This window comes from Cynara cardunculus, unplaced genomic scaffold (assembly GCF_001531365.2).
Source record: "Cynara cardunculus var. scolymus isolate 2C unplaced genomic scaffold, CcrdV1 Un_Scaffold_6058, whole genome shotgun sequence".
In the NCBI taxonomy this organism is placed as follows: Eukaryota; Viridiplantae; Streptophyta; class Magnoliopsida; order Asterales; family Asteraceae; genus Cynara; species Cynara cardunculus.
Genome location: NW_020202748.1, coordinates 20,680 through 29,131, shown reverse-complemented (window position 1 = coordinate 29,131; position 8,452 = coordinate 20,680).

The window sequence follows — 8,452 nt, the reverse complement described above, 5'->3', positions numbered from 1 at the left end:
CACTCTGATTGGAGATTGTTAAGAAACTTAACATTTATCTCTATAGTAGTTTTGGAAATTCCGTTCTTTGTGAGCTCATTCAGCAGTCTGGCAAGTCTGTTATAAACATCATCAAGACTTTCTCCTTCTCTAGCCTTGAATTCCTCATATGCAGAAATACAATTTGTAATTTTAAGTTGAGTTCCGACTTTAGAACCCATCATCATCTTTTCTATTTGGACCCACATGCTGTGACCAGATGATTTGCAGCTATCAATATTGGTATATATATCATTGGTCAGTGCTTGCATCATGTAAGATTTGCAAAGCACATCAGCATGTGCTCTTTCTTTATCTTCAGCTGAATATTGATCCTTCCGTTTAGGTAATCTCTGTGCAAGAATGCCTACTACTGTTTCAGCTTCTACCTCTATAAAGAATTCAGCAGGACCTTCCAATAGAGATTGCATGATCAGTTCTCCTTCTTTCATTCTTTCAATAAAGTTCAGAAATCTGTCTCTCCATTGATTATAATCACCACGAAAAAGAACTGGTGGCTTGGTATCAGTACCAATAGCCATTGCTTCTTTTGAATTCATCTTTTCAATTTGTATGAAAAATAGGATCGACTGCAGTTCAAAGTTTGAATTAAAAGATTAGTTTACAAAAATATATCTGATAAAGTGTAAACTAGAATAAACACACATTCAACACTTAGACAATTAAGCACACAAGCACTTGTCCGGATTAGTAATCCGCACAAGTTTATCCGGTTTACAAGTCCGGTCAAAAAGATAGACAAAATTAACACGTTATCCGGATTAGAACTCCGGGCAACTCATGGACATAAACCGCACAAGGATAAATCGCACAAAGACTAAGATTTAAACCTTTCAAAAGTCAAACACACTTAAACCAATCAAAGTCAAACTTATTAAACCGATCAAAAGAATTCAAACATAAACCGATCAAAGTCAAACAATTAAATCGATCAAGGTCAAACACCGTTCAAATGTATACCGTCCAAGATATATACGATTGTAGAAATAAACCGCTCAAAAATCCAAGACTTACCAAAAGGATTCTAAACCGCACAAACTTATCACACAGATTGGTTAAACCGGTCAATATCCGAACAAGTTACAATTTTCTTACCAGCCGGATACTTTTAAACCGCTCACTAAACCTTTCAAGTGTTACACGGTTTATCAACCGAATTCCTTAAATCGCACAATGCATCAACTAATCCGCACAAAGCATCAACGGATTGCCAGCCGGATTAGCTAAACCAGTTAATGTATCCGCCCAAGTGATGTCTGGTATATCCTATAACAAAACAAACTCAAAGCACATGGAAGTTAAACCGCACAAGCTTTAAACGGATAAAGATTCAAGCAAAAACATAAAATTTCACACTTTTTACCAAAAATTTGGATCAAAATATGAAAAATATGAGTTTTTAAGAATTTTTTCCAGAAAGCTAAAAATCGAATTTCAACTATTTCAGCTTTAAAACTTGTTTAAAATGCAAAATAGTGTGAATCAAGATTGTTTGGAATACAAAACCGAATCTAACAATACAAATCTTTACCAATAACACCCAAAAATTGAATGATTTTGACACAGAAACCAATCCGGACGAAAAAAGATATCAAGAACAGTGAAGAACAGATCGATAATCTTCAACAAATTCGTGCAAAAAATGTGTAAAACGGATATATCTTCAAATCCAAACTGCTGCAGCTTGCTYTGATACCAATTGATGAGTCCAGATTTCATACAAACATGATGTAATCTTCATAGATCATGATGAACATCAAAGATAGAAAGAATATGATTAAGAATGATGAGATTGAGAGGAGAGAGAGAATTACAACACTTAATCTTGATAAATCTGCTAATGGCAATTGCTAATTACAATTACAAGGAAATCACTATTTATACTAGGAAATTGTAAAGTCTACACTATTATAAGGAAACTACATTAAGGAGAAACTTGAATACAACTTTAAAGCACTAACTTGAACCCAACAAAGTGAGGAGAGGAGTTGTTCTTGATTAGGAAATTAGAATAGGTTTAGTTAAAACTCAAAAGAAAAAATATAAATTATTAATTAAAATATTGGGTTGTTGGATGGGTCGAGGGGAAGTAGAAAAAATATAAATTATTAATTACAATTTCCGAGGAAAATATCATGTTTCTGGTGTATGGTTTAATCGTGTTTCGGGATGAGACTTTTTGCAGTTTTTCAGGTCGGGTTGGATCAGGTATTTCGTGTATTGATCACCAAAACATTGTACAAATTTTAAGCATTCAAAAGTTTATAATTGTTAATTTGGATCTTATTAAAACTAAACAAAACAAACCAACCCAATATATTTCAGTTGTATGGCGACATTTTCTCTACCTCTTAATTTTTGAAAATGATAGACAAGTAGACCTTATTGCAACTTCTGAATGTTAAAAATGTTAGGCCACAATTCAAATTTATGCTTATAATGATTGACATCTATTATAAAAGTCCTGCATTGAAAACAGTTGGTGTTCATCTTGACTTGTCGAAAAAAAAGCTGCTACTACATAGCATTTTTTGTTGCTATTGTGAAAAAACTCGCGTGCTCGAAAATTCGATTCTTTTGACAGAAAGCCAAGAACCCATATTACTTGGTTGGGTTGGTGATAGAAAGAAAACTTAAATCTATAATCGACTCGGTCAAAGAGGTTTAGGCAGGAGCATCATGTTCTTATACATACATGCATATCTATTGTAAACCTACTCTTTTAACTATTCTAGGATTGTTGTCTTATTTTTCTTTTCCTAAGAGAGACATATAAGTAGTGTTTTTTTATAGAAAATATTATTTATATGACTTAATTCCCATATTGCAAATCAAAAGCATGCATTTAAGTATATACTGTAAATATCTTTATGCTTTATTGAGAAACATTTTTTTAGCATATTTTCATCCTTTGAAGATAATTTATCTATTAATGAACCACAAACTTCAACTTCAAAATCATAGTAGCAACCAAGAATAAAATTCTCAACTTGTATTATATTTGCCAATTAAAAAACTATAAAATTAACCATAGTCATCTTAACCATGGTGTCTAGGCTAACTTGTTTGCACCTCCATTAGTCTCAAGTGTCTTGGAAAAATTAGAACCGATGACTATGCAGAAAATTCCTATAACAACATCATCGACTAATCATTTTCACACAAGGCAACATATTTTTCACAATTCGATTTGTTTTATATTATATCTCACTTTCAACATAAAAAGTAAAATGGATCAACATATATACTTTATTTGGTAAAAACCTATTTGTACTAGGTACCTATTTAAAATATATACCCAACTACATTGTATGGGTATACAACTAGCATTGGCATGGACAAAAAAGAAAAAAACGGTGAAACACGATTCACATTTCATGTTTTCGGCTTTAGATCGAGATGCACGCCGCATAATCGTGCGGGTACCTTACTAGTGAATCACAAATCATTAGTATGCACATTTGAAGGGTCTAATATCGTATTGGTATTTGTAGTTTCTGCATGAGTCATTTCAATCACAACCTGGTGGAACGTTGGCTCTAGAATTTGGTTGGAAAAACTTGGTGTCATGAGTTTTCTGAGCCACAATCACCGTAAACTTTGAATTCCAATCACCATCCAAAAACTTGCAGGCCTACATCATCGAAGGATATATAAATCCAAATGATTCTAATTACAACTTTTATTAATGAAAAAACAATGATCAAACCTGTATTATCTTCTCTAACTCGAGATCTGACACTTGGGTAAACTGCGATTGACTGACTCCACTCCATCCCTATAAACAACAACATGAAAGATGGTAGAAAGCAAATCCAACAAGCTTCCAAAAACCCAAGAGTTTCTTACCTAAAAGTAAATGTATTTTGTGGTTTCAGCTTTGGAGTACTTTGATAAAAGGATTCCTTGAATTCAAAAACACTGTATAAGCCAATTCAAGAACTAAAAGTTTGAATCTATATGGAAATCATTCTTTCGCCTTTATCATTTGAAACAGGCTTAAACAAGCCATTGACCATCTCAACTCTTGCAGACTGAGTCCGAATAGATGCCGAAATAGGGTGGATTTCGTTCTACAACTTGTTTGGCAAAATGGGGTTAGCAATTGAGGTATGGCCGTATGGCTTCAAGAGATTCACCAAATAATGAGAGAAATCAAGGCATTCTCTTTATCATTGACCGCAAAGTCCTTGTTGCTTCCTTCTGCTTAGACTAGGTGGACGACATTTTCTTAAGAAAAGATAGAAAAAGATCACGATTGGGCTTCTGTTACATAATAACTCTTGAAATTTAATGTAATCATGATATTATGGGAAAATAGACGATATCAACACGTCAACAAGAAGAACTCTGGAATATTTTCATAAACAAATCGAGTAATAGCATGGAACACTAAAACACTTGAATAGATTAATTAGCTGACCAGTAGAGAGGATAACAGGGTGTGATGAGTTCTTTAAAGAGAGGGCAATGAAGCCCAAAGTGGCGTCGAACTTTCATTATTATTGTTGATTCTCGTGATAGACGACGATCGTTCTTTCCCTACATATTTCAACTCCTTCAAATCTTGCAAAGTCTGATTGGCTCTCATAGTAAATCCAAATTCATTTGGCTCTTTCCTCTAACGATGTATCTTCAATAATCGCTTTCAATTCTATAATTCATACATACGACGATGTATCTCTAGGTTCGAGTTTTTTGAAAATTTGATCACCAGGAGAAGATGATGATGTTGTGAAGAACTGGCTTGAGGAGATGAGAGGAGAGAAAAGGACGTGGGAGATAACTCATGCAGGGACGAATCCAGAATTTTTTTCAAACGATGGTACCATTTGATTATAAGAAAAAGATATAGAGAAAACTTTTCAAACGATGGCATCATTTGACTATAAGAAACAAATATATGGAACTTTTTTCAAATGATGACAACAATTGACTAAGAAAATGACACTAACAGGATTCGAACATGGGTCTACGGTGAAATAAAAATCTTGTAAACCAACTTGTAATAACCAAAAATATGGAAAGGAATTGGTAGTCTTTAAATTTCAAGGACTTGTAGTGTAAATGCAATCAAAGTGAAGGATTTAGACCCTGAAATTGAATGCAATTTAATGACAAGAAACTCAATGGTCATGAAACCTACGACCATTAATTATGGCTTATGTTTCATATTCCGTGATACCGCCGATGGGGCTTAGTATAAAATGGGAGTTTGTAGCTTTATGTGTAGTTTGGGGTCAAGAAGGAGAACTATTGTGAGAAAAGGCGACGGTGGACGTTGTAATGAGAGTTGACGGTGCTCTACATCGTAGCTAGTTTGGCATCAATTGGTGAGACGCTAGCCACTTCAAAGATCGGTTTAGGCTACACCATGTATTGTGAGTTACACGTGATTTATTTTTAAAATGGTTGCATGCCTTATTTATAATTATCCATAGCTTGATTGAAGTTTCTCGAGATTTTTGATATGCTATATATGTGTGAAAAGTTCGATTTTTTAATAATATGTGTTTTGAGTATTTGTGTGTCAATGGGGATGTACTACGGTATGATTTTGTAAAAACGAGCATGCTTTGTGAGCTTGTCTAAGCCGTAAGTGCGGACATGCTGTGTGAGTTCGCTAGGTAATGCTGTGTGAGGTAGACATCTCCCATGATGTCATTGCTTTGTGATGTASACACGCACTATAATATCTTAATTTTGTGAAAAGTATTATTCTCATCAAGGCATGCTAAATTTATAAAGCTTTGTGAAAATTGTTTATTGTAAAAGTTGTTCTTCGTGCATGAAAACCATGGATTCACTAGGCGTAAGGCTCACCCAAAACTCTTTTAAAACTTTTTCACCCAGGCAGCTATTTGAGTGGAAAGAAAAGTGCAATAAAGAGAGATAAGGATTAGCTCCAAAGAAGGTTATATGTAGATCAAGATATTGTTATATAGAGCAAAGTTATGCTCCTCAAGATTGTAATTTAGATGGTGATATAATTTGTAAGATTTGAAATTTTATTTCTGCTGCAATGTAAGTGTTTGATCTTGGGATAGTCATAATGATATATTGAATTATTCGAAATTTTGGGATGTTACAAGTGGTATCAGAGTAAAGTTTAAGTGAAATAGGTTACTGAAACCTAAACTTAAACTAAGAGTGAAAGATTTTATTATTGATAGACGTGTGACTAAAGATTGATTTATAGTGATGAGAGTGGTGATTTAAGTTAATTTGGGGTTAGTCTTAAACCAGATTAAAACAGAGAAGTCGTTAGATGGTTTAATATCTTTGGATATAATGACATTGACAAAGATGTGTTTATACAAAACACATGGTAAGATGAGATAAAATAGATGTAGAGTCATGTTGGTGGATAAAATTTTGGTGTCAAACTCCACTAATTTGCTTTAGCGGTGAGAGCATATGTTTAGCTTTGAGAATAGTAGGAACTGAAAGTATTGATGATATAGTGAGTTGATTCATCCCATATTTAAGTTGGGGGATCATTTCTTATATCATTTGGCGGAAAGATCAAATAGTTAGATATAAGATTAGCAATGAGGTCATTTGTGTAATCAAGTATGGCATCAAATCCATGATAAGAACTTATGATCTTGATTAGGTGCATAACTAGTTGAAGGATTTTACAATCAAGAGTTGGAATATCGAAATAATATGTAAACCATATGAGAAGATCTAAGGGTTCTTACGGGATTAGTTTACTTAAAGAAAAGACACCATATCGGTGTGTGAGATGCTTTTGGAATGTATGAGACTATGGTTGATTAGTCTTGTTGGAAACTACAACTTCATCATCCTCCATGTACCTTTTCTTGTTGGTTAGGGTTAGGGGGAAGATTTAACTTATTTGATTTGATGAAAGTAACTATTGTTAGTAAACATGTGTTGTTTTGAGCAAGATATGAAAGCGAGAAGGTTGGTGAAAAAAAATGTTAATGATTGTAATCATGTATCAGGTTTAGTAAGTAAGAAATATTTTTATGGATAAATAATACGGTTTATCCAAGCGTATAACCTCTAAGCCATAAAAATGGGGCCATGGAATTGTTCCCATAGTTATAGCTAGAAAGACATCAAATCTAGAATAGTGTAAAATTGCATGAGATTTGCATTCAGTCAAAGATAAGTGAGTTGCAATATAAGTTGAAGATGATGAAATAAGTAAAGATGTGCACTTAGAACAATCTATGTTATGAATAAGGCATAATATCCTAAATATCAATGAGCATATAAAAGGTTACTACAAAATGCCTTGTTTAAGAATGAGTATATATATAAGCGTATGAATTGGGTCATTAGAACCAAATGGTGGCATGTGTGTTATGAAAGGGGAGTTAATTGATTAGTTGGTAAAATAAGTAGCGAAGTCGACTAATGGTATTTATTTGTCGTCAAAGGAGAGAGTTGTGACTAGACTCTAGGATGAACACAATGATGATATAAATGAAAATGGGTTAAGTTAATTTCTATGGTTGCAGAAGGATGAATGTGAATATGAATCTGGTGAACTGGTGAAATGCTGAAATAACTCAAGGGTTGGTAGTCGACTAATAACTTGGTAAAAGTCAACAGCAAAACAGATCGTTAAGCACATCACCCAAATGTGAAATGATAAAGGAATCAAGAAAAAACTTAAGGATGGGAATGATAATGTGTAGATTAATGCATTATCGGTGTAAAAAATAGCCCTACCAGTAAGAAATCGCTAGTGTAGTGAAAGAAAGTATGGGCACTGGAATTGGTAAGAGAATACTATGTTAAATCAAAACCTTTCAAAGAATCATTGGCATGTTTCAGATGCCACAATGTGATAACTGAACCCTGGTTATCACCCGAGGTAATAAATATGTGATTATCTGATTAAATGATTTCGTGATAGCATGATAAATTGATATATTTGATCATGCTAGTATGTGAAAATGTGCATAATGTAGATGCATGAATGAGATTACGTGTATATGTGAATGCACATGTATGTATGTATGATATATATATATACATATATATATCTATACTACATATATAACCATTTAGACCATTATCTTAATAACAAACAACAAGGCACAAAGTACTGCCATTTTATGCATAAATTTAAAAAAACTCTTAAGGACAAGTTATAAAGCATAATGTACAACTTTTACTTTCCCATTTCAAATTCGAAATTCAAAATCAAATTTTCAAACATATCACCCTCACTCTGTTATCGATTTAAACACCACCATCCCCACCACCACAACCAGCACCTCCTCCTCCTTCATTCACTCTCTCTTTCTCTCTGTAACTTCCAAAAGCTGCAGAGGAACGGACGGACGAAAAACGAAACGGAAACCAGTTCTAAATTGGTTCTAGATCTGCATCACCGGAGATATATGGATTTGCCCGGAACTTCTCTCCGCCA